General features: G+C 42.5%; 1 protein-coding gene across 1 annotated transcript in view; it reads right to left on the bottom strand.

The window, feature by feature from the left end:
* The window catches only part of Adcy2 (adenylate cyclase 2), a 358,830-nt gene that overhangs the window by 314,989 nt on the left and 16,904 nt on the right, over positions 1–26,937 (bottom strand). The window lies entirely within an intron of this gene.

Genomic DNA, 26,937 nt, shown 5'->3' with positions numbered 1-26,937 from the left:
GGTGTGATGATGGTGTGTCAGTTAGAGTCCTTTGACAAAGGCTGAGCCAGGGAAATTAAACATGAGGAACAGATGCTGAAGGAAATGACGTGGGCTCTTGCGGAACTAGAATTTATAGGGAAAGCAGAGACAGTGGGAGCTGATGCTGCAGGCTTGAGACAGAATTTCCTCTGCCCCTGGGAAGCTTTGAGTTTGCGCTAATGGCCTGAGCGGATTCTGCCTCAAATGTCAAGGGTCATCTTCTTGAAAGCAATTCACTACAGATGCTTAACCACATCTATAAAAATACGTCTAGGGCAGTATTCCAACTGGGGCTCACTGGAATCATTGGGGGTGTCTTAGCAAGCTAACACATAAAACAAGTCACGGTGGGTTTCAGGGTGTGCTGGGAGGACTGGGTGATTGACAGGTGAGCACTCCACGTCAGTCTACTTCTGGGATCCCAAGAAGCTTTCTATGTGACACATTTGAGATAAATGCTGGGATGGTTGTTGCGACATAAGACAAAACCACTGGGGGATGGAGAGGCGGAGCAACAATCGAAAGCACGGACTGCTTTTCCAGAAAACACAGGTTCAATTCCCAGAACCCATCCGTGGCTCACAACCATCTCTCACTCAGTCCCAGGTGATCCAATGTCTTCTTTACACCTCCTTGAGCACCAGGCATGCGTGTGGCACAGACGAACGTAATAGACAGAACACCCACGCACATAAATAAATATTATTAAACAGCTTTTTTAAAAGAAGGAGTGTTTGGTGTAGAAACATTTGGTCAGAACAGCATTAGTGCGACTGTATCCTCTATGCTCCTGGCATCCATGACTGGGAGAGGGTACTGAGTACCTTTTATTATATGTACCTTCTCTTCTAATGCCATCGTTGTTACCTAGTGGTGCCATAAGCCTCATCTTAGAGGCTCGAAGTGCTGATTATGAAGTATTCCAGAATTACTGAAGGTGGTACCAGCTTGCAGTCAACCATGGGGCAACTTTTATTTCAGAAATCGGAAAATCCTCCAATTTCTAAATGAAGGGGTTCCCCTAATCGCTGCTTTGCCAGAACACTGTTGGTCTGGGCACTTGTCATCAGCTCAATAGAATGGGTGGTGAGACATGTCCATTAACCTATGAGTCAACTAATTATCTTTTTTAAAAGCATCCAGGGTCATCGATGATTCATCCAGCAACATTAAACCAAACCCCTCCTCATTAAGGCAGGGAGAAGTCCTCAGCACTCCCCAGCCTAGGAAGCTTGGCCACCAGCATGCAGGTGGTGAGCACCTCTGGTGATACACTTGTACCCTCCATCACCTGCTGGACCATCAATCCCTTAGAAGTCAACATTGAGTCTCTTGGCTACTTGATTCTTTCCAAGACATTCAAATTTCATCTTCTAGAAAAATTGTATTCCAAAATGCTTTCCTTTTTCTTATCAATCTAGACTCTGGCCAAGGACACGTGCACATACCGCAAGGTGGGAAACCACGGTTAATTCCCGCTGGCTCCATCTCCAGGCATATGGCCCAGGCTGACTCCTGAGACTTGGGCCCCTTGTCTATAATGCAGAGACACTAACATCTTCCACCTCTGGTTGGAATCAAACACCAGGTACCCTCATAGCCAAGTGTGCCTGCCTCATCTGTTTATGGTTTGAGAACAAATTGGCTCTTTTATGTCTTATCTGATATTTTCAAATTAGTTTTCTCCATGTGATAAGTTCGTTTCGTAATTTGGCTAAACATCTATAGCTTGTTTAATTTTCTCTCTAACAGGTTCCGCCCAATGGAAGGTCATTGAAGTCTTTGACCTTTGTTGACCGAGCCAACATTCTATTTTGTCAAACTCCTCAATGTCCATGAACTTTCAACACAGTGTTATCTTGGGTGCCGTGGAAGGACCACTGAGTCAGAATATTACTTCCCGGACACCAATGCTCCACAGAACTAGTGTGGAAGGATGGGGGCCAAACTGTCTCAGTGAAAACAAACTCAGACAGATTTTTCTTAGACATTTATTCTTCAACACTGAAACCCTAAGTGAAAAGACCTTTTTTTTTTTTTTTTTAATAAGTAACTCAGAAAAATAATACTTGAAAAGCTTCTGTAATTAAACATTTCAGGGCATAATCATTAAAGCCCAGCTGACAAAGTGCCTTTTCTCAGTGAATCATTTATCTCCCTGTGAAAGGGAATCAAGGACAACCTTTCCTAAATGATTTTAGAGCCATCTCCAAATGGGGCTCATCTCTAAGTAAATGAAAAAGCAGTGCGTGACGGAGCCTCCTTTTGCCTGAGGAGACGTTAATTCCCTATCATTTCAAATTTAGCAGCCAGCTTCTGTGGCCAACCTCAGCCTCTGCAGGGCCTGGCATCTGTCCCCATGTCGCCATCTTTAAATTCTTCCCTCACCACTGTAATCTCCATATTTAGCTGAGGTTCCTCTCACTTCTCTGACCATTCATGGGATGTTGTCGCCAGCTTCTGTCATCCCAGCTACTTCCTTCCCACCTCACTGCTCAGCCCCAAGCACACAAAGCTCTATTTTTACACTGATTGATAGATGGATGGATGAACCAATTGATTGTTTACAGTGTTACAGATGGAACTCAGGACCTTGCAGATGAGAGGCAAGCACTCTCCCATGAGGCTCGGCAGCTGTGTTTCCCAAAGGGCCTTTTTCTTGACCTCTGAAATTTCAATCTAGACTGTCTCATCTAGACACAGTACCGCCCTTCATACTCACCCGTCCCAACGCCCTAGCCTCAAGGTCCAAGGGCAGACATAGCTTCTTCTCTACCTCATTCCTAATACAGGATACAGTGGTCTCTTGCCCAGTGGCAATGTCTCCTAAAACCAAGTTGACTTTTCTATACAGTGTATGCTCTGAGAATCCCTAGTGATAGCCTCCTGGGAGTAACTGAGGTAAATTTTGTTTTGTGAGAATACAATAAGTAATTAAGGTTTTTTTTTTTAAATAAATACAGACTATTGAATATTCATTAGTGAAGTTTCCAGGTGAAATCTTGTTTGCATGTGTATATATTTGTGCTTGTGTGAGCTTTTCAACCAATACCTAGAGTTGTTTACAGGATATTCAAACAAGAGGTCCATGTATCCGAAGCTTTCTCCAACAATCTCAGTGAATTCATCGCTCTACGTTCCCTTTGAGGTAAGGCCAGCAACAGAGACAAGAGTCCTGGCATTCGAATTTTGTTTTAACTGTTTTTTTTTTTTTTTTTTTGAGAATTTGATACATGAGTATTGTGTTTATATTATTTCCACTTTACCTCATCTCTTTACAACTCCCCGTGTGTCTCCCTTATCCATCTGAACTTCACGACCTCCTCTTCTGTGTCTATTTGGTGTTGCTCATGTGTATATGTGTTCATGACATGTTGCATTGGATAGTCTATCATCCCCGGAGAAGGCTGATTCCTCCTCTCTTCGTAGCCATTCAGTTTTGGCATGGAAGCCACATATGATGGGGTCATGGCCCTTCTTTGGCTGGCTCAGGTAAATTGGCCCAAGAATTCTGCTTCCCCTGTTATATAATCTTCTTTGAAGACCACATTGTTTCTCCTGTTGCCTGACTTCACTCCCCAGAGCAGATCAGGGACATCTACCTCCTCCCTTGTTCCCAGAAAATCCTCCTGCTATCCACAGAGATCACCTATGGGCCCCATATATAACACATACAGGAAGTAATAAAGGCTTATGTGTAGGTCTATACTGTCAACCTGACTGGGTGTAGATAGAACCATGCTGTAGACAATTCTCTGAGTGTGTTTGTGAGGTATTTTCTAGATTTGGTTAATGGATACGGGGAAACCCATCCTCAGCTGTTGGACTGAATAAAAAAAGTAGAAACTGAGGCAAACACAAGCATCCATCTCTCTTTCTCTGCTGCCTGACTGCATATGCATTGTGATGAGCCTGTCACAGGCCTACCTCCATGGCCTCCATGCTCAGATGGGCTGTACATCAAACTAGAAGCCATATTCAGTGCCTCCTTTCTTTGGGTTGCCTTTGTTGGTATTTATCACAAATATGAAGTAAGTAATGAGGTCTGCTAATCCTTAACGTCTGGAAACTGACTTGTAAAGATTCAAGAAAGATGAAAAGAAATGAAATCACTCAGACCTGTCAAGCCATCAAGCTGCCTAGGGTTTTCAGCTCTTGCAGTTCTGGCAGAGGGTCCATGTTGCCATTCCCCTAACCCACCCTGTCTCCTTATACCACCTCACTGTACCTTCCCTTCTGCGTAGAGGTATCTGTCTACCTGTCCTCTGATATACCCAGCTCAACTGTTGTCTCCCTAGGAAGATTCTTCTATTTTCTCAAAGCCATCTGCTGCCACCCAAGAGTGTAGAACTGCTGCTCGCTGCATATCCTAGAACGTGCTTCTCTCTGTCATCCAGGATGGAACCTCCAATAGGGAAGGCAGTCTCTCAGCTCTGGTCCCAGGAGCAACCTCTCCATCGTCACTTTAACTGAAGGGAAGCAGCAGTGAGTATCAAGATGTGATAGTTTAAACTGGGTTAAAACTTTAGCTATGCCTTACTAAGATTATGTTAAAAAGTCCCCAATACATCCATCACAAGGCCTTCATAATTACTCTGCAGGGTGCCTTTTCGTTCTGAATCTGTTAGTGGGTCCTCTTGGATGAATTGGATTTGACACAACGGTGGAAGAAAAGTTTCTGGATTCCATAAACTTCAACCTGACTGTTTCGCTGCCATCAAGGTAACCTTAGCAAGGTGAGACTAGGAAAGCTTTGTATCTAGACTGTCTATGTCCATCATAGACTTGCCCTCGATGGGTTTGGCATGCTGTTGTGCCACTGTTAAAATCTCTATTACAATGCTGCCTGCAGAAGTCCATGAGTACTGGGGTGGAATGTCACCTGATCTGCCTCCTGCCATCGATCTCCTGCCAAATGCACCAGCTGCATTTGAAAAAGAAAGAGGTCACCAAAGATGCCAGGGATTGCTCAACTGGAACATGCCATTTTAAATACTCCTGGTAGTCCTAGGATTCCTGACTCCAGCATGCAGACACTTCCTCTACAGTTATCCTTGGTTCCCAATTCAATGATGGGCTTGACTTCTGGGAGTCGGAAACACAAGTCAGAAGCAGCAACGTTAAAGTACAAGTTGTTTCACTTCGTTGGCTACACAAATAGAAAGGGCAGTGGCAGAGACAGAGAGTGAGACCTGTCATTGCAACCCATCTTCCATGAATTACTCTGTTCATGAGGTCCCTACCCCATCCTCCTAAGAACACACATAATCAATTCTTGTCTTTTGTGTTACATATATCCATGAAGCTGGCACAAATACTAAATTAAATACTACAAAACCATTCAATATGGGGTTAGGCTCCTCTACAGCCCCAGACCCAGCATTTTTATCAAGCTATCTATCCATAACCTTATTTTGTGAGTATTATTTTTAAAAATCTTTACTTGGCAGGTGTTGGTGACTGATGAACCTTGAACTTATAGTAGCTTAGTGTGGATAAAGCTTATCTAATACATGCATTTCCTCCCAGGGCACCACATAGCCTTGAGCTTAGAACAGAGGACATCCAAAGAACACACTCATCAATATCTATCAAGCATGTCAGTGTCAAACTGTAAAGCTGGACAGAACACAAAAACACACTTTACACTTTCACAAAAGCTGAATGTCACCTTTTCCCAGGCTCGTAGGAATGGGAATCTCAGGTGACTGACAACTCGTGACACTCTGACCTACCTGTGAAAGAACACCAAGAATTCGTTTTTTAGAGCTATCAAAAAAGTTTCACGATAGAAAAATTTGAAAATGTGAAATCTACAGATGTATTATATTTGCGTTCCACTCAAAACTGAGGTAAAGTTGCTGACATTTTAAGGGTCTTCTGAAGCGTAACAGTGGCCTCTTTCCCCAGAAGCCCACTGCTTATGCTGCAGGGAAAACAAAGGGCTCCTCGCTCTGGGGACTTTGTCCATGTCTAGTAGTTACAAATGGCCATGTCTGCTGTCAAGTATGCTGAACCATGAGGGAAGCCTGAGCCAGGTCTGAACCTGTGACCGACACTCAAAATAGAGTTTGGCTTGGATGAGAAAGAAACCTTAGCTGCTCTGTTGCAGACCAGCACATCGTCTGCTCACTCCCGGGGCCATGATTTTTAATTATGCTTTTTCTCATTAAGAAATCTTACTGGGTTATTAAAGGAAACTACATCTATAGAATTAACAGGTTTTGTATAATGGAAGTTCTCCTAGTGCTCTGAAATGAAGGTCTTCTGGCCTGAAGTGTGCCCTTAACCACTGACTCAAGATGCTGGCTACCTCTGCTGGATATTCAGAACATGTCGTACGACCTAAGGGGATCGTTCCCATACTGGCAGATCCACTAAGTCACAAGTGGAGGGTGTCTGGGAGAGAAGATGTCTGATAAACCAGGGTCTAGTTGCCCACAGATAGGAGAAACTGCTCCTCTTCTGGAAACACCCATCCTCCTTGCTGGATAACACTTTGCATACAGAGTGGAAAACAGTTCACGGGAGTACCAGAGAGATGTAGAAAGAATCTCTCAGATCTTCACCAACCAGAAAGGTAGCACTAGCCTATCACCTGTCAATCACAATGAGTTCACAAATCCACAAACTGACATCTATAATTAGTTTATAATTAGTTTGCTTCCATGATGACCCCACAGAAAAGAACTGTGATAGATACTAAGATTTCAGAGAAATTCTAAATTTTGAGTGGCTTTTTTTGAAGTTCATTATAACCCAAAACAAATCTCTTTATTACCTAGTGAGGGGAAAGTCTGGGCAACGCTGTCCATGTCAATAGTTATTAGGATCTAAATTTGCTGTTAAACTATGCTGAACACCTAGGCCCCTGAATCATGTAATGCCAGAACCATATCTAGCTGAAGAGTTCATACAGAATACCAAAAAGAAGGCATCTTGGTTAGCAGACAAGAGCTTTCTCTCTCTCAGCAGCAGTTAACCATAAATTAGCATTCTGGAGGAAAGAGCACCAATCCCCACGGTTAGATCCTCCATACAAAAGCCTTCTGGACCCACGCAGACCTCCCACAGGACAGGCGCCCAGAAAATCTTGGCTGATGTGACTGGCTCTTTATAACTGCAATGTGGGAGACCCAACTTTTTAAGATGGAACTTTTACTTTGCTGGTCTAGGGGACTTGTTCCGTACTGCAGAGCTCACAGCCAGCCAGACTAAAGCTTACAGATGCCATGACATGCAGCAGCAGAGAGATGACAAAGGCTTGCTTCTTTGTCCAGTTTCAAAGACAGGGTTTAGAATATGTTCACACCCCCAAAGCCTTTAGCATGCATGTGAGCCTTACTAGTCAGATGGTTTTGAATTCTTGATAAATAACAAGGCGGGAGTATTCTTTGCTATACAAAGGCTCTGATTTGAAATTCTACAAAGAAGTGGATCAAGTGGAGAGAACCTAGAATGTAACCGAGTTTGACCAAATCCTTCATGTGTCTGCTCTGTGAAGGTCCATGGTAGACTTGGAATGGTGTGGCTTTACCTTACTACCAGAACTGTACTGATTTCACTGACTCTCCTAAACCAACTTTATAGGTCTCTTTATATGACAGATCACACAGGCACAAGCAAGCTCTTCCATGTTTCTCTGTAATCTCAGGAAGATTTGAGCATATATATCTAATATATAATATCTAATATATATATATATATGTATATATATATATAAATATATCTAATATATATGTGTGTGTGCGTGCAAATTAAATCAGGGTTAATTTTATATATTTAATTTACTATGCAAAATATGCATATTAAATAAAAAGTTTAATATGCAAAATAAATTGGGGTTAATTTTATATATTTAATATTTTATCATTTTTTTGTTCAGGTAAGGAACCCCTCCCTTCACTGTTACCATTAAGAGATTAGCCCCTACATTTTTGTGAAAATCTTAATAAACTGTGTTCTTCATGTAAATTTTCATCCATCAAGAGCTTATATTTGTATTGAGTATATATATATATATATATATATATATATATATATATATATATATTAATGAGACTATATATATATTCATGATATAAATTGTCTTGAGTATGTAGTACTGTTTTCCAGAAGATACTCAGTTTTTTAAGTATTTCATTTATGACTCTGTACTTGAATATACTGAATAACATATGCCAACCCCACTGAACTTACATAGAAAACTATAATTGTCCCTGTTCCAGGCACCCTATTCAGTTGTCCTACCTTAATTGTCTCTATAGGAGCCAATATTGTACTATTTACTCTTATTTTATTTGTCTTATTAAAATAATTTCCCTCTTTTTTCTCTTCACATGAAAACTGGTCTATCTGTCTCAAATAACAGAGGTTATCTAATTGTTATATCGTTTTGAAAGGATGAATTCTGTGTTTCCTGGAATACCTAATTGTTATGTTCCCAATCAGGAGGTCAAATAGTCCAATAAGGGAAGTTTTGTGTTCCTAGACGTTTAAGGAAATAATTGTGAGTATGTACCAGGCACAATTGTTAAAAGCCACTGTAAAAGGTCCTGGACAGTGACTGGCTTTAAAAGATTGAGTAGTTAATTTTCCAATCTTTTAAAATTTTTATTAGCTACTAAATCTTTGCTCACAGAATCGTCTTCTCTGTAGATCCAAAAATGGAAGGAAATATTACCAGTCTCTAAGAACTTCCTTGCCTCTATTCTCCTTTGAAAGTCCTCTTTTCTTTTTTGCCAGGACAAGGAAGGATGTGTCTGAGTTCCTGCATCAGTTGGCGATGCAAGTGAGAGGATAGAGGAGAAGACTGCCCATGCACTGGCCCTGTGTCTACAGCAATCACAACACCACTTCCTTTTGCATCTTTACAGATACGTGTATCTGTACTCTGTATTGCTCCGTGGTTAATGTGACTACCACCTCCTTGTTGAGGTTATGCATCAATAACTTAAAACTTTAAGGCATGGAAATTACCTATGTGCTACAGAAATATTTACATGCACACCATATACATGGGATGAACTACATATACTTAACAGTTCACACTTTGAAGAGTCTTGACACAAGCAAATATCATGATTACAAATCTTCCCTGATATCCTGCTGCCCTTTGGGTTCTGTTCTAATGTCCCCACTACCATTTTCCATCGGCACATTCACCAGTGGCACAGTGCACAGTATATAGTGCTTCATGCGGGTTCTGAATCTTCACTCCCCAAGTTGCTGCGACGGCTGAACCAAAAGGTCTGTGCCCCATTTGTCCTCTGAGTGAAGTATGCTTGGGAGATTTTAATATATTTTTATTATTGTGTTCTCTGCTTGTCATTAAATTGCTAAATACATGTGTTCTAAGTTCAAGCCCTTTCTCGCATATTTTATTGCTATTTTCCCTGCATGTAGCTTGCATTTTCTATTTCAAATCAAAATGATGTCAATAAAATCCATTTTATGAGGAGTTTTAGTAGTGGACTTCTTTTCCCGAGGGTTTTTTTTTTTTTTTTTTTAAAGAAATGTTTGCAAAACTAACATCTTCAGAGCTAACATTTAAGTCTGTGGTGCTTTTATTAACTTTTACATATTGTGTGAGTTGGTGGCCAACATTTATCTGAGTGCAAGGCTCTCCAATTTTGTTCAGTAACTGTTTCTGTGAAACTTATATTTTCTCCACTGAATTTTCTTGGAACACTGTCAAAGTATATTGACCATACATGCAGGGGAGTATTTCTAGACAGTCTACTGTATTCCCTTGCCCAATATGTCTGCTTATATGAACACTACATTATCTTGATTGTTGCAAATTAACGATGAATTTTCCAAATCTGATAGGGTAAGAATTCTGTGTTGTTTCTTCTGTACCTTCCTTCTCTTTTCCATGACCGCAATGTTGTTCGTTTCTACACACACTCAACGGGCTGCTGCTTCCCTCTGCAGACAGGGTTGTTGAGATCTTGACTGGGATTATGCTGACTCTAGAGGAGTCTAGGAAAATAATTGGATCCATAAACATAATTTAATCTCTTAATTTTTTTTCCAAGAGAGGGAGAACTGGGAATCAGTCTTCTCCCTAAACATATGTGCATAGAAACAATACAAAATGATCTCAGTAGGGTGTGTGTGCATGCATGCATGTGCGTGTGTGTGTGTGTGTGTGTGTGTATGTGTGTGTGTGTATGAGAGAGATATGCCAAATAGTCAAGTATTTGAGAGAGGGGGAGGATGATGTGGGGAACTTTCCCCAGAGCTCTTACCATACGATATTTGTAAAATTCTCCATTAATGTATAACAATAAAGATAAGGAGGCATTGGAGAAGGGAAGGGGGGTGTTGGGATATAGATATGATGACTTATGTATGCAATTCTCAAAAAAGAATCAAAGGATATTAAATTTCAAAATTCTTTCCAACAGTGTTTCATAGTTTTCTGCACAGAGATGTTGTACCTATATTTACAAATTCACTATAGGACACTGTAAACGTGTTACATAAAATGATATTTTTTACTTCTTACTAGATAGTCACAAAATATAAAAATATAGTTTACTTCTCTCTTTTACCCTTGTCCACTACAAAGGTACTAACGTACTCCTAGCTCTGAGCCTTTCAACTTAATCCCATAGGACTTCCAATATACACCAATATGTTTACACTCACTCATGACATCTGGCACATGTGTTATTTTAAATTTTCTAGCTGCTACATTGGAATAATCAAAATGAAATTTAATTGTTCATTATGTAGTAATGGAAACTTGTCAAATTTGTCAATGCAGCAGTTGACAGTCTTTTTATGAGACACCATCTTCACAGGTCATCCTTGACACTGGAAGTTTCCCTTAGCTCTTTCTAATCTGCATGTCGTTGAGTTCTTTCTTGTTCTTTTTGCTACTCAGGATATAAATCACTGAAGGGCAGAGGTGGGAAAGACTATTCTCCTGTGGTTCCTGATGGGAGGGAGTTCATTTGGCAGCTTAGTGCTCAGCATGACCCTGTAGTTTGCAATGTCTTTCACCAGTCCAAGGAAGTTCTTATTCCAGATTGCTAGGAGACTTGTACTTTAGCATAAACAAGTGTTGGATCTTGTCAAATGACTCTTCAGCATCTGACAAAAGGCTGATGAAGTAACTCCACTGAAATGATGCTTAATGTGGCCTTTCAAAATTACACCAACTTTGCATACTTAGGGTACATCATTTATATAATATTATTATTTACGTCTTTTGCATATGTATTAATATCCTTCTGTCTTTGTACACACATATGTATACACGAGTACTAAAATTGAATAAATTTATAGTCTAGAATTTTTCTGTCTATATTCATGAAAAGTACAGTATACAGTTTTCTTTCCATGGAATGTTATTGGTTTGAATATCAGGAAAATTTATCACATGAGTTGGTAAATGCTACTTTTACTATTTTGTGGAATTTTTAATACTGGAATTTTTTTTCTTAAATCCTTACATAACTCATCAGAGAAGCTGTTCGTTTATTTGTTTTTGAAGCCATTTTAAATGAAAGTATCTTAAAGTCCTATTCAAATTGTTTTTCATTATTTTCCCAGTTATTTTTGAAGGTGTAGATCTATTCTAATTTGATTTCCATAGAATTCATCCTTTTTGCTTGGAGTTATAGAATTCACTGGCAAAGTTGTACATGTCAGTTTTCTGTTGCTATAAGCAGAATAACTGGAACAATCAACTTTAAAGAAAGCAAAGGTTTGTTTGGGCTCATAATTTTGAATGCCTTAGTGCATGAGCACTGGTCTTGTTACTTTTGTGTATTTAAGTATGGTTGATGAAGCTGCTCACTGCAAGGCAGTCAGAAAGAAAAACAACCACTGCGGTGTCAAAATCCCCTCTGGAAGCACCCCCACAATTAGCTAACTCCACCCCATGGGGCTTCATCTACTAAAGATTCTATGGGCCCAGTAGAACCATGGGCTGGAGATCAAGCCTTGAACATATAAACTGTATATGTTTCGTATTCTAAACAATAATAGTTGCTTACAGAAGTATCTTCTTGTCTTTTTAAAGACCGTAGAATCTATAAATAACTCCTCTCATATTCCCAGTGCTGATTAATTACCTCTATCCTTGTTCCTGATCAATTGGTCAGAGTTGGATTAATTGTTCTGATCTTCTCAAAGAATCAGCTTTGATTTTATTGATCATCACTATGAGTTTTCTGTATAAAAGTTCAGTGCTTATGCTTCTTTTATTCTGAAAATTCACACCCCACTTCCAACTTCTTGAGGTGGAAGCTGCAGCTGCTACCTCGAGCCTTTTCTTCTGTCTTCTAGAAGACAGCAGATGATATGCTCTGTGCCCACGGTGCAAGACTGAACGCATTACGCAAAGTGCAACACACGTTGAACGAATTACGCAGAGTGCAACACACGTTTTCGTCTTGTTGAGCTCAGTATTCATCCTAATGCTCCCTTGTAATTATTTCTTGGACTCAGAGGTTATTTAGAAGTAGGTTGTTATTTTCCAATTACTTATTGATTTTCTGTATTTCTCATGTTTTGTATGATGGCAATCATTTCTAATTTAGGGGACTATTCAGGCCCAGAACATGTTCTTTCTTGGAAATTCCATATACATTTGAAAAAAGTCAATATGTCGTATTGTGGCAAGGAATACTTTAGAAATCACTTTGATCAACTTGTCCAGTCCTGCTATTCAAACATCTCATATTCTGATGACTTTCTTTCTTGCTGGTCGATCAGTTATTTAAAAAAGTGTGTCAAAATCTCTGAATGGAATTAGGGATGTTGAAAGCATGTGTTTTGAATCTCTCTTCACTGGGCTGTGAGCTTGCAACCCTTTGGTCTCCATGAAAAGATGATTCTTCTAGTCCTAAAAAATATTCTTCTTTGTTACTCTAGTTTCCAAGCCCCAAGTGAGTGGAATATCACTCTCCTGCTCCTTCTGTGCTTCCTTCCCCAGCCTTTGCAGAGCTCTGCAGAAGAATGGGTGGCCCCCTTAGGTTTCTGGAGCACATTCATACTTACTCTCTTTCCGTCTCTTCTCCCTTTCCCTAGCCCCTTAGAATTCTGCCTGGAGAACTGCAGCCCTTTGCTGTTTCAAACTCAGGTCTATTTGTGCCCCAGCACATTTACTGGGCTCTGTGTTCATTTCCCTTTCTGGTCTGCACCTGAATGGCTTAAAACAGGCAGTTGGGCAATCCTAGAGCCCATCTCCAACTTCTGTTGCAAATGAATCTCCTGAAGTATATCTCTCACTCTTAAAATTGTTCTTTCAGGCACGTTGTCCCTTTTTAGCTGTGTGAGGTGGGAAAGTATCTTGGGCCTCTGTTATCTTGTTTGATGCACACATCTACAGCACAGCCTACCTCAGAAGGAAATGGTCACATCAATGGGTTTAAAATACTTATTCATCTTAGCTTTAAATTCATTAGACAATAAAATTGTCAAAAACAACTTACTGGAGAATAAATTCAACACAACCTGCACTGGCATAAAATACCATATAGTAATGAACCCTCCAGCCCCAAACCACCTCTTTAAATAACAGCTCCACAGCAAACAGAAACAATCGCAAATCTCAGGCAGCAAAACCAAGCCTTTTATTAGGCAAATCACTCTGCTCCAAGCCTAAGTCAGCACCCACCCCATTTCCTTCTAGCAGAAGCAACCAGTCTCAAAGCCTATCTATTTTCTTTCATCTTGGTACATGCAGTGGGTTAAAGGATGCTCCACCCTTTCAAAAAGTCGTGCAGAAGCATAGCCATGACCCCAGGCTAATAGGGTTGTCATAGCCATGACTCGTTAGGATGAAGGCATGTGTGGCTAGACTGGGGTGACTGGTGTTCTAAGAGGAGACCTTCAAATGACAACAGAGACACTCAAGAACTATGTCACATGACTGTCACATGACAACAGAGACACTCAGGAACTATGTCACATGACTGTCACATGACAACAGAGACATACAGGAACTCTGCCGTGTGATGGCAGAGGCTGATGAACTGACATAGCTGCAAGCTATAATGCCAAGGACAATAGTCAAAGAACAAAACGTCAGAGAGAGGCAAGACGGGAGCTTAACCTGTAACCTGATCTCTGATCACCACTTTCAGAATCATGGCCTTACCTGCTATGGTCCTATGCTACAACTATCATAAAGAAGTATGTGGACTTGGGACCCTAGCAGGTGTCTCTACTGGAGAAACACTACTGATGCTACTCCTGGTGGATTTCTCATCATCATATGTGGGTCAGACACAATCTTCAGGGAGGGTAAATGGAATCATGCATTCCAGAGGGTGGTCACCAGTGCCAACAGCATCCAGGTCTCAGCAGAGAGATCACAGCATGCCCCAAGAATATAGAGAAACAGAAGACTTGCCAGTGTTTCTTTAGCAGAATAGCAAAGCTGGGATACACTATGCCAAGGGTGCTATGGTCTGAGTATATGTCACTCTAAGCTCCTTGCTGGAGATGCAGCAGTGTCAGCAGGTGGGGCCTGTAGTGGGCTATTGAGCCTAACTGGGGGTTAAGACATTGGTAAGAGTTTTCAGAGAACTGCCTGGGCCACTCACTACTTCTTCCCCATCAGACTCAACATGGATGCCTCTTTCTGTTCTATTTACCACCATATATAGATTCCATAAGAAGGCATGATGTCAGAGAGAAGGAACACTGCCCAACAGAAATGCAACTGGCTGCCACAAAGATCTCGGATTCCCTAGGCTCCAGGAGAAAGAGAGAGAGAGCGCGAGAGAGAGTGAAAGCGAGAGAGCAAGAGAGAGCAAGCACAAGCATGTCTGCTGAATAGAAATATCTCTATCTGTGGTATTTAATTATAGCAGGACAAATGAAAGTAATTATCTGATTATAGTCCCTACTGGGGGTGGGGCACAACACCTTGACAATAGGGAAGACAGATGGTATGTGGTCAGAAAAGTATTTAAAGTAATTAAATGGATTTTTCTTAGGAGGTATAGTATGATAGTTAATTTTAGTGTGTGTGTGTGTGTGTGTGTGTGTGTGTGTACTAATGTATTTACTAGTGTACAGATGCATAAGTGACTCAAAAATCTTAGTGTCATTGGAAGTCTCACCCTGTTGTAATAGAGGACTCAGAAAAGCTGCACCACTGGAGTCCCAAGCTCCAGTCAACTTTCTACATCTGATACATCCTACAGCCCCAAGACCACACTCAGCTGGGGAGAGAGTGGTGGCTGCTAACTGTGCCCCACCTCTGAGGGGTGCAAATAGCCTGATCCTCCCAGCACTGTCACTGTGTCCTTTGGCTTATTTTATGACTGTGGGAGGAAGGAATCTATGCAAATTATCATGGCTGACTGCTCCATGATGTCCTTGGCCACATCAGACCTAGAGGAAATGGCTTCACGAGTCTGAGAACAGCCTGGGGTGTACAGGAAAACTCTATCTCAGAAAGAAAGGGGAAAAGGAAGGAAAGAAGGAAGGAAGGAAAAAAAAAGAAGGAAGGAAAAGAAGGAAGGAAAAAAGAAAGAAAAAAGACAGGAAGGAAGGAAAAAGGAAAAGAAGAGAGGAAAGAAAAGAAGGAAGGAAAAGAAGATGGGAAGGAAGAAAAAAAGGAAGGAAAAAATGGAAGGAAGGAAGGAAGGAAAAGAAGAAAGGAAGGGAGGAAAAGGGGAAAAGAAGGACAATACGTGGAACCTGAAATAGGACCTTCTAGATTTGAGTCTTCTGTTTTCTCCCTTGTATATTTATCCCTCAACAGTTTCATTCATGTAGAGAATGATTCTTAGTCTTTCTTACCCCATTATCCTCTCTCCGTCCACTCCCTCTCTTACTACACCCCTTCTTTCTGACAACCCCCCTCATTTTCATGTCTTCCATTTGCGTGTGACCCACTGAGTTTAATTTTAATGGTTGGTTAGCTGCAATTCACTACCTAATGGGATTAAGAAATACCTCTGGCATTAGTAAAGCACACCTTTGGGTGTGTCTGTGAGAACGTTTCCAGAAAGGATTAAGAGAGGTGAGAAGAGTCACCCGATGTGGCAGGAGCAGCATCCCATGGGCTGTGGTCCTGGGCTAAATTAAAAGGGTGAAGAAAAGAAGCCAGCTGAGCACTGGATTCCCCTTCTGCTGCTCCCAGATCTGCCCAGCCATGAGCAAGCATCCTCACCCTCCTCCACTACAACTGAGAACTGCTTCCAGTGCCATGTCCTCCCCACTCTGATGGATGGTCCTCTCAAGCGGTGGCCCTTCTGCCTATGTACCCAGTCACAGCAACAATAGAAGTAAGTAATACTAGTGCTCCCTCTTCACCTCTTCCAGCATTTTCTCCAGGGACATAGCCATACCTCCTTTGCGGGGTCCACAAAACTTTCTAGGAGTTGAGAGTTGGGCACAGGGGCCATAAGCAAGATAGCAGAAAGTTTCAACCAGAGGAAAAGGAAAGCACAGTTAGCAGGGCGAGCCCAGTGAGTCAGTTACACTCACCTGTTTGTTAATTCTCTTAATCTGCAAATAAAACTCAGAGCTTGGCTGAGAATGAACACTATGTATCCATGGCCCTAGGGAATGGGATGAAAGTATCAGGGGCATACTCTGGTTAATTACAAGGTTGCCAGGCCTTTCTGTGAGAACACAGTCATGGATCTGAGTTGTGTTCTCAGCTCCTTCCTGTCTGAGTCAGGGGAGGATGATACCAGTGGCCACAGAGAAAAGGAAGCCTGAAATACAGAACACTGGAGGAGCTAAGTGAGGTGTTGCTTAGCAACTCTTAATAGGAAATAATTTGAACTGGGAAGTTATTTTTTTCCTGAGAACTTGCTGCTCCAGCCTGAAGATAAGGATTCACTCTCCTCTGTTTCTGGCAGCTCTCCTACATGCAAGCCTGCGTGCCAGGGTGCTTCCACAGCCCCAACCTGACAGAGAAAAGCTTGCTTATAAGAAATCTGATACAGTGAAGGAGAACTTCAGTTTCAGTCCAAAACCAACAATTGATCCCCAAATAACAGTGAGCTCTACACTGCACAGAGTTGTGCCCGTGTGCGCACACCAGGGACAACATGGACTTCTTCCTCATTCTAGTGGGTCCCATTTTTCCTATAGAACGTGGAAGAAATGGCCTCCAAATAAAAACCTCAGCTGGGAACTCAGAGCTGTGTTCCTCTAAGGTTTTGATATCCCAGAACCCTCCCCCACATTGTGATGATTTTCTGAATCTCCAGCCCAAACCTGGCTCAAAGAAAACAACCCAGAATTTCACATCAAACAGTAAGCGTCAGCCCAAGTGGCAATGGGTATACAGAGATCAAGTGTGCTGCTTCAAGGATGTCAGGAGTAAATGCCTGCTCTCTTCCTTCCATTCAATTTTATATTGTTTTCATAATTTCTCTGGGGTTAAGTTTTCCCATCCGCTAAATGGAAATAATCACAGTTGTTAGTGAAAGAAGTTAGGTGTGCAAACTCAAGGCCTGGTGTTGGAAGAAGCCTGCGTATATTTCTCAGCAGTCTGGTGGCAGGGTTAGGTAGGCTGTTATGTTCTTTGTACATTCATTCATTCACTCATTCATTTCCATAACTATTTACATCTGGTAACATGTGGTGGTGTGGTGCCGGGTCATGTAGTCGTTAAAATGCACTTGGGAGCTGGGCATGCACTGAGCCCTGTTGATTAGCGTGTAGTATTAATCCAATGCACTTTGGGTGCTCTGTGACGGTGACTGAAGCTCTGGATTGCAATTTCCCATCATTCACATGAAGCCAGCACCGCTGCACACATCTGCAAATGGCAGCATTCCAGTGGTGAGATGATAGAAATAAAAGAAACTTCTCTTGAGAAGATACAGTCATCCTTGCAAGAGGCCCTGTTGAAAACAAGGTGGAACGGGAGGACCCACAGCTAAGGTTAACCTCTGACCTCCACATGTACGCTGTGACCCGCGCACATTATCACCCACTCATAGTAACATAACATATATACATTATACACACCTCCAAAAAGACAAAATGCACATTAGATATAGGGTGGGGTTCGGGTCTCATGGAAGAACAGAGATAAGATCGATACAGCCTGCCTAATGACCTGATAACGGAGACTTTAATCTCCAGGGCCAGGCCCATGTTCCTCTGAAATAAATCTCTAGGGGGGAGAAGGAGGAGGCTGAGGAAGGACATCAACAGAAACAGCTAGCCCATGAGGCAAGGTCTGCGAAAGCCCAGTGTAGGGCACAGCAAGGCCTCACTGAAAGGCTAGGACAATTTCCCCACATGCTGCTTAGAACCCAACAGGAGGGAGAATTCAGAAATGCTGCCTCCACTCTAAACAGCCAGAGTTGTGTGGGATCCCAAAATAATTGTACAGCAGGCTTGGCCTACCCAGTATGTGTCCTTAAAACTCACATCCCAGCAGAGTGGGCTTTGCCACTTAAAAACAAACTCCTTCATCTTTGTTTTTAGCTATAACTACTTTTTAGTTTTTCTCAGGTCTGTGCTTCATGCATGCCTCGAGGAGCTCTAGTCATGGAGCCTGTAGAAGGGCCTCCTGGGCACCCAGGGAGGGGGCTCCAAGGGAGGTTTTCAGCCATTTGCTTGCAAGGTGATTTGCAAGTGGGAACTGCTTTGACCACAGCCCCTAATGCCAGCACAGCAGGGAACACGTGCTGGTGTTGTTCCACTTCAAAGGCCACAGAAAGTCTTTACTTTCTCCTTCTTACCAACTTTTAATGAGACCATGTCTGCCATTGATCTACTGTTTTTGAAAGAAAGCCTGTGTACGCACATGGCTGGCATCTTTTAAGGTAACAGAGCCAGGAAAGTTCCTTCCTTCTGAAGGGACAAAGTCAGCCCTCAAGGCTATACCATGGCACCCTGCACTTTCTGCCTCAGCTGAGAGGAGGCTCAGGAGCAGGTTTAACATCACTCTTCAAATGGGGAAAATGCAGAGCAACCGGATGCAGCTCCATAACTTGCAAGGTAGTGTTTCTAACTGGCTCTTAGTAGCTGCACAAGCAATTGCCATTCTGATCATCAGTCCTGACCAGAACTCACCTCCTCATCACCAGCCTTCTGCATGCCATTCCTGCCTCAAGAAAATGGAATAACCATCAGCTAAGGCGAGGGGACATGTTCTTGTCAGAAATTCACCAAACAAGACATCACTTACAAACCTAGGCTCCACAGTGAGAACTGAAGATACTTATTCTGAGAATATTAGGCAGGAAGAGTGCACTGGATGCCATTTTCATAGGAATCAAAAGGCAACTCATTTGTTCCTGGGACATACAGTGGTCAGCCAATATCTTGTGACATATGCACAGGAGATAGAATTCTTGCTGTGTCTCCAGAGCCACATAAGCAGGTGAGTGCCTCCTTAGGCCCATTGATGTGGGTGTACTTCACTGGAGAGTCACACATGAGAACATCTCTAATACCCAACAGACAGTGGCTTGAAAAAGGAAGAACCCAAACCTCCTTTACAGAGGTTCCCTTCAGTCTAAAGGAAATCATGATACCAGGAGAGTTATTAAGTCTGAGGTGGGAGAGGAAGCAACAGAGGGATGAGACACAGGGGGGAAGTGCTTCCCTAGGGGCAACATGTACAATATAGAAACTAAATCTGTCAAGGATTGAGTACTGAACCCCGAGAGATTTGTTCAGTTCCTGAATTCTGGCACAATTGAATATAGCTATTTAGAACGAGCCTGGAAACCGAGGCTCTACGGGTACCATCAAATGGAAATGAAACCACTTAAGGGGTTCTATCCCGATGTGATTTGTGTTCATATAATAAGTGGAAGAGAGGCATATGATGGCACATTGGGAGAACACCGAGTGAAGACAAAGCATATCTAGTTGTGATGGGCACACCAGAAGCTGAAGGAGGTGAGGAAGGGATTCCTCAAGAGCCTACTGAGAAAGCATGGCCCAGCCTCTACCTCAGTTTCAGGCTTCTGGAGTCAGAGCTGAGGGCAATCCATCTAATCCATGAAACACACTCAGATGGTGAGATGGTTTGTATATGCCCAGGGAGTGGCATTATTAGAAGGTGTGGCTCTGTTGGAGTAGGTGTGGCCTTTCTGGAGTAGGTGTGTTATCGTGGGTGCAGGCTATAAGACCCTCATCCTAACTGCCTGGAAGCCAGTCTTCTGATAACAGACTTCAGATGAAGATGTAACTCTCAGCCCCACCTGCACCATGCCTTTCTGGTCACTGCCATGTTCCCGCCTTGATGACACTGGACTGAATCTCTGAACTTGTAAGCCAGTCCCAGTGAAATGTCCTTATAAGAGAAGAGTTGCCTTGGTCATGGTGTCTGTTCACAGTAATGAAACCCTAACTAAGACAAGGAGGCTGGTATGTGTTAAACCAAAAACAACTTTAGAAAATTCTCATAAACATCAATGGCCAGTGTTTTGAATCCTCCCCACCTTCCTCTAAACATTGTTCTTTCCCCCAAGTTATTCTCTTGAAGCTATCTGGTTGTGTGACAAGATCACCCTGAGCTTCCCACCCTTTGATGTGCCTGTACTTTCTCAGGGTTGCACAAATCTCCCATGTTTACCCTACCAGAGCCATTAAGGTTACTTTTATGTGAACACCTGTGCACCTGTTGAGGCAACACATTTCAGATTTCATTTCATTGACATTGGGGGACCGGATCATTCTTTGGGTGGGACTGACCTCTTCGATGGGGAGCATTTATCATCATCCCTGGCTTTCTGACCCCTGCGTGACAGTCACACTGGTTAGAATTACTAACGTCATGATTAAGATCTGGCCTCTGAAGTCAGTCCTCTTGTGTTCCAAGCCCTTCCTCTAAACAGCATCTCAGCGTGGTTGAGATCCTTCACCAACCCCCTTTACAAAACCAGAGCAGGTCAGGAGAGTGCCTATTATGTGAGAGCAAAACAAGGGTGGCACACAGTAGGATATGGCCAAGTCTACATCATACAAGTGCTGGCCATCGTCACCCTTGTCCCACACTGGGGAGGCTAAGGACTGTAGAACTATGTTACATGCAAAGTGATGTACTCTAACCAGGACATCACAACAGCAAGACCTGGCCTCACCTCAGCTTCTGGGAGGGAAGCCAGGTACTTAGATACACCGACTCTTTAATGCCCCTGCGTTTACTGAGCTTTGTCCATAGAAAAGTATGATGCAATGCATGATGGAACTGAGAGTTACACAGGATCAGTGAAGCCTTGTCTAACGGAGATATGAGAAAGTCAGACTTGTGTCCAGAAGGCTGTCAACCGATGCTCAGCTCACTACCCTGTTAACTGACGCTCAGATCATCAGACTGTGTGCACATCACTGAGCCCCTGTGACAACTCCACTCCCATCATCAGTAAATATTATCTATACCACTGCCATGTTACTGCCAGTGCTGTTCATGGTTTCAGAGAAAGGACAAAAGAGCTATACTGGGGGTTTTCCAGTGTTTCCTCTGCTGAGATCTGTGTGCATCATCTCCATGAGGACCAATGACCAGGAAGGGGCAATTTTCGTAGTTCTCTCAGCTCTTCCAGAAAATGCTCCTGTGGGGCACTCCTTTTCAATATTACCTTTACCACCATCAAGAAGAGACCACATTTTAAATAGCTGGATAGTATTCCATTATGTAGATGTACCACATTTTCTTTATCTACTATTCAGTTGAGGGACATCTAGTTGTTTCTAGTTTCTGGCTATAGACATAGTTGAGCAAGTATCCTCGTGGTATCCTGGAGCATCTTTTGAGTATATGCCCGGGAGTGGTATAGCTGGGTCTTGATGTAAAACTATTCCCAGTTTTCTGAGAAATAGCCAAATTGTTTCCCAAAGTGGTTGTACAAGTTGGCACTCCCACCAGCAATGGAGGAGTGTTCCACTTACCCATCCCACGGGTAAGCACCAATCCCTGACACTATTAATGATACTCTGTCATACTTGCAGACAGTCTAGCATGACTGTCCTCTGAGAAGTTCCACACAGCATCTGATTGAGACAGATACAGAAATCCGCAGCCACACAGGAGATGGAGCTGGGACACTCTTATGGAAGACTTTTGGGCCCCAAAGGAGATAGAAACTGTTTAGGAAGAGTAACAGTGTCAACTAACCTAGACCTTTGGGGCTGTCAGAGAATGAACCACCAACCAAAGTGCACACTCAGGCTGAGCCTAGGCTCCCTGTACTTATGTAGCAGATGTGCAGCTTGGTCTTCATGTGGGTCCCAAACAGGGTGTGATGGTTTGTATATGCTTGACCAGGGAGTGGCACTGTTGGGAGGTGTGGCCTTGTTGGAGTAGGTGTGTCACTGTAGGTGTGGGCTTTGATACCCTTGTCCTAGCTGCCTGGAAGCCAGTATTCTGCTAGCAGCCTTCAGATGAAGATGTAGAACTCTCAGTTCTTCCTGCACCATGCCTGCCTGGATGTCTCCGTGTTCCCTGCCTTGATGATAATGGACTGAACCTCTGAACCTGTGAGCCAGCCCCAATTAAATGTTGTCTTTGTAAGAGTTTTCTTGGTCATAGTGTCTGTTCACAGCAGCAAAACCCTAACTAAGAAACAGGGCTATCCCAAAAGCTGTTGACTGTCTATGGCATATGCTTTGTTAGCTGGGCTGTCTTGTCTGGCCTCAGTGGGAAAGCATGTGCCTAGCCTTGCAGAGACTTGATTTAAAAGGTTGAGGTCATGTGTAGACATTTTTTTTTTTAATCTACAAAAGTTTGGAAATAAAAATGCCAAGGTACATGAGGACGGTTAATACCAACAACAACAACAACAAAATAATCCAGTCTAGAGATGACAAAGTTGAGCATAGCTTCCCATCGATGAGACCTGTCTCTCAATCACTGCCTGTTTTCCTCGGGGGAAGTCACCATGCTGGGAAGACAGTCCTACCAATCTCCATGGTCCAACAGACAAGGCCAACAGGAAAGAGAGCCGCTGGGAAGGGGGAGTTCATAAAAGTCAGGGGTGATGTCAGAGGTGACTGGTGAGGTGTTATTCATAGACACAGAAGGCTGTTCTCTGAAGGACACTCTAACAGATGGCAACAATCCTTCCTGATTAAATCACAAAGCTACCAATAAAGCTGAGATGATGATTAAGAAACAGGTCTGATGCCACCAGTGGGGATGGGCTCTTGTTCATCCAGCTAAGAAATTAGTGTGTGCTACGTAAGAATGAGTGAATTAAAGATTTGAAAGGGAAAAATGGCAATCCTAGTCACCAACAGATGACAATATTGTACATATAAATAAACTGATCCCCTTAGGCAAAGAAAGAGTCCTATGTTTACTAAGACTGCTGCATATAAATAAGCAAAAAATAAAGAAGAAATCTTATCAACATTAACAGTTAGATAAAGTAACTTTTTAATGTTCAATTCACCCAATTTATTTTATTGCTATGTCATTCTATTATTTCTTTTTTTCTGAGATATTGTAATCACATTATCTCCATCTTTCCTTCTTCCAAACCCTCCCGTATATGCCTCCTTTTTCAAATTCATGGCCTCTCTGTTCATTCATTTCTGTTGCATGCATATATGTATATGCATATATGTTCCTAAATGTAACCTGCTCAGTCCATACAACATTACCTATATGCCTATAAGTTGGGCAAGGACAACAATAGATATGACAAAATGGACAGGAGAAAAGGTAATTACAAAATTCCATTCTTAAGACAAGACAACAACAAAAACTTTAGGGACTCTTTCTCCATATTCTCACCAGCATGAGCTATCAACTTGAGTTTTTGATCTCAGCCATCTTGAGAAAGGGAAACACCCCTCCACTGCTGGTGGGATTGCAAACTGGTACAACCACTCTGGAAATCAATCTGGCAGTTTCTTAGAGAACTGGAAATAGTATTACCTGAAGACCCACCTATACTACTCCTGGTCATATACCCAAAAGATGCTCCACCATACCACAAGGGCACATGCTCCACTATATTCATAGCATTCTTATTTATAATAGCTAGAAACTGGAAACAACCCAGATGTCCCTTAACCTGAAGAAAGGATACAGAAAATGTGGCTCATTTATGCAATGGAATACTCTTCAGCTATTAAAAACAAGGACATCATGAATTTTGCAGGCAAATGGACGGGACTTGAAAATATCATTGTGAGTGAGGTAACCAAGATCCAAAAGGAAGTACTCACTGATAAGTGGATACTGGCCATAAAGTACAGGATATTCACGATACACCCCACAGACCCAAAGGAGTTAAACAAGAAGGGAGACTAAAGAAGAATGTTTGGATCTCACTTAGAAGGGGTAATAAATAGTCATAGGAGGCAGAGTGAGGAAGAAAACTGTGTGGGAGAGGGGGTGGGGAGGGGGAATGGTGGGAGGATCAGGATCATGTGTGGGAAGAGATAGACGAGAGGGTCAGAGGGCCAGGAGAATGAATGGAAATCTGTAGATATAGGTGCAGGGAAGGTGGATGGAGGAAGTCTCTAAGAAGTCCCAGAGACCAAGGATAGGTGAAGAGCAGTCAATACAGGTTACCTTAGGAGAAACACATAACAGTGGGGACATGGAACCTGAAGTGGCCACTTCCTGTAGCCAGACAGGACCCCCAGTGGAAGGAGAAAGGGGAATACAGGGAAAGGCTGGCCTTTCCCCCACAGAGCTGCCTTACCTCAGACGGAGAAGATGCCCTAATCCTGTGGAGACTTGATGCTCCAGGATGAGATTATAACCAGTGGGCCACCACCCTTTCAGAGGAGAAGGGGAGGGGAGATAATGGAGGGACTCTGTGGGGATGTGATGTCAGGAGGGGGACAACATCTGAAATGTAAATAAATAAATAACCTTTATGGGCCTAGGAATAAATCCAGGAAAATTTGCCAGTTCTATAAAGAAGTAAAAGTCTTAGACATAAAAGATCTTCAGACGTTATAGGAAACGTGCTACTGCCTCAGATGGGAAAGAGATCTACAGGGAAGTCTGAAATCTCTAGGCATTCTTTTATTAATTCAATATTCCTCTCTCTCTCTCTCTCTCTCTCTCTCTCTCTCTCTCTCTCTCTCTGGGCTTTAATCTCATGCAAAGCAAAATATTAATAATTCAATAAACTGTAACTCCAGACACCAACTGGTTTTCCATTGAATATGACAAACTGCTTCTGAAATTTGCATGGAAATGTAAGGCTGTGGGCTAGGAGGGGACCTTGGCCTTCCAGAAAGGACACTTCCTAGACAGTGGTCCCACTGCCATGAGGAGCACTGGTGCCAAGAGACATTAGGTTCACACCATCCAGCCCTTGACAGCCCTCAATCTGCTCTTAGCTGTGGGCTAACGTGAACACAGGGGTACCTGAGCCCTTATGGGTGGTCTGGTGCACCTGGTCTCAGGTATGTAAACCAGAGACAGCAGTGGAAGAGAGATCAGTTGCTGCTGAGTGAAGAGGGACGCAGGGCCAACCTTGAGATGAGAGCAGTGAGGAGAAGGTAACGTCAGCCATTGTTCCGTATGTCTACAATAGTGCCATTTGAGACAGAGACAAACTTGGTTCGTTCAGCCCGGCTTTACCTCTGCAGCAGGAACTGTCACCCAAGCACAGTAACATTTTGGTGGTGCTCACATAAGCACAGATTGGTAGATCCTACTAGGATCCTTGTCATAGGGTTCAGACAGGGTTCTGTAATAATGCACACTACGAATACAATCTCTGATGTCTGTGTTCTCAAACTTGGGTCTCCATCAGCCTCTGATGCAATTGTTCTTCTCTGTTCTCCTCAACCCAAAGCTTCTCTGCCTTCTGTTTCTAGAACCTTCTCTTCCACTATTCCACTACCTGTGAAGAGCCTCTGGGCTACTGAATCAATCAATCAATCTCTCTCTCTCTCTCTCTCTCTCTCTCTCTCTCTCTCTCTCTTTCTCTCTCTCTCTGGGTTTTATTTATAAAAACTAAGCTGGCATCTTGTCTAACTGTCTTCAGCCCATACCTATTCCCTATACAATGCATCATTCAACCAAGCCATCAGACAGCTGCTGAGAGGAGCCCCTCACACAGCAGAAGTGCTGAGTAACATTTCTGGCTAGACCATACTGTTCAGACATGACATCACCCAGACATGGGCAGATTCTAAGTCAAGAGCCTCAGCAGGAGTGAAATGGGTGTTAGTTTGCAGCAGGAATAGGAAGCAAGCTTACTCACAGGATGTGATCACGTCGATAGAAAAGCAGGGTTGCTGGAGTCTGTCTTTTCAAAGCAAGTGAGAAGGAATTTATGTGTTAACCTGTCTGGGAAAGTCAGAGCACACTGAGCAATGGGGGTGAACTTCAGACTGCACCAAGCAGTGGCTGCACTAGCCAAACAAAGGACCAGGTCCAACCCCACTGCCAGCAGAACTGATGAATTCCAATAAACACTGTTTGACTGCAGCTACCAAGCACCTCCACAACAGATAGCTCAAAGAATTTCTTCTTTGTGCCTGAATTATTTCATTTCCAACTGGACAGGAAGAATGAGATTTGGTAACTTATTGCTCAGTATGCTGATTTCAGTCAATAATAAAAGATTCGATATTTCAAAATGGTTAAAAGATTAGATATTTCAAAATTGCTAAAAAGAGCCAGGTGTTATGGTCCATACCTTTCATCCCCAAACTTGAAGTCAAGGGCAGAGGAACATGAGAATCTGAGTCTACCCTGGCCTGTGTGGTGAGTTTTAGGCTAGCCATGGCTACATAGTAAGACTCCATCTCAAAAAGTTTGTTCATAGCATCTCACTTCAAAAAAGATTATCCAGTCAGGTGTTGATATGCTGATTAGATATGCTAATTACCTTGACTTTATCACCTTATAGATTACATCAAAGTGTCACATTACAATCATAATCTACAATCATTATTTGTCAATTAAAATATAAACATAGTTTTAAATCGTCATGTCTTTCATTTAGTCAAGTCTAGGATAAAGTCTACATAACCAAGAAA

This window comes from Arvicanthis niloticus, chromosome 19 (assembly GCF_011762505.2).
Source record: "Arvicanthis niloticus isolate mArvNil1 chromosome 19, mArvNil1.pat.X, whole genome shotgun sequence".
NCBI lineage: Eukaryota > Metazoa > Chordata > Mammalia > Rodentia > Muridae > Arvicanthis > Arvicanthis niloticus.
This window is presented reverse-complemented; position numbering and strand designations above follow the sequence as displayed.